The sequence below is a fragment of the Cynara cardunculus genome (genome assembly GCF_001531365.2).
Source record: "Cynara cardunculus var. scolymus isolate 2C chromosome LG 10, CcrdV1, whole genome shotgun sequence".
NCBI lineage: Eukaryota > Viridiplantae > Streptophyta > Magnoliopsida > Asterales > Asteraceae > Cynara > Cynara cardunculus.
The window spans coordinates 4,918,846-4,919,691 of record NC_037537.1 but is presented as its reverse complement, the minus strand read 5'-3'; positions in this window follow the sequence as shown (position 1 = coordinate 4,919,691).

Sequence of the window (846 nt, the reverse complement as noted above, 5' to 3'; positions counted from 1 at the left end):
TTTACTTAAGCTAGAGGATGCTTGAAGTAAGAATTAGGTTGAAGAGTGATACGCGCACACTACAAAGAGAAGAAACACTTCTATTTATACCCAGTGCATTAAATGAACATTTAATGCAATATGGTAGGTTTAGAGTGTGTGTCAAGCCTTAAGAGGAAGGCTTGTCCTTTGCTACAGTGAATAGTACAAAAGCACTATTCTTGAGCAGACATCCTTGCCTAAAGTTGGTGGACAAAGAGTCGACTAATCGGCTACGTACCGTACTAACTTTTGCAAGGGTATGGGTTTGTCCTTTGTGTGCATAAAGACAAGACAACAACTATCGTGCTAAGCAAACTTCTTTTGATCGCTGAATGTTGGGATGACCTGGAGGTCTCATCATCATTCGCTGAAGCTAGAGCAGTCTTCACACATATGTAGACAGGTTTGTAATCACTGAATACCGCTTCAGATCACGTACTCGCCAGTCTTTAATMTTCAGTTTCAGTCTTTGACGTTCGCTGAAGGTTCTTTGGTGTGAGTGTTGTCTTCTTGAAGTATTGTTGTCTCTGATGAATTTACAATGCAAGTTCTTCAGCGATCACTAAACATACTCAGTGATGATCGCTGGAACTGAAAATACAGAAACACAAATACGACATGAAAGGAAAAAGGGATTATCATCAAATCACTGAGAGAGATGATCAACAAAGTTGTAGAATGTGCTTATGATATTGTACTTAAGATTTTAAGACTTTGTGCATCAAAATGTAGTACCTTATCCATTTAAGGTTGTTTTTAAGACTTTTCTCAAATTTGATTTATAAGGTAGTATATAATAGATTGTTGTGGCTGCCAATATAATCA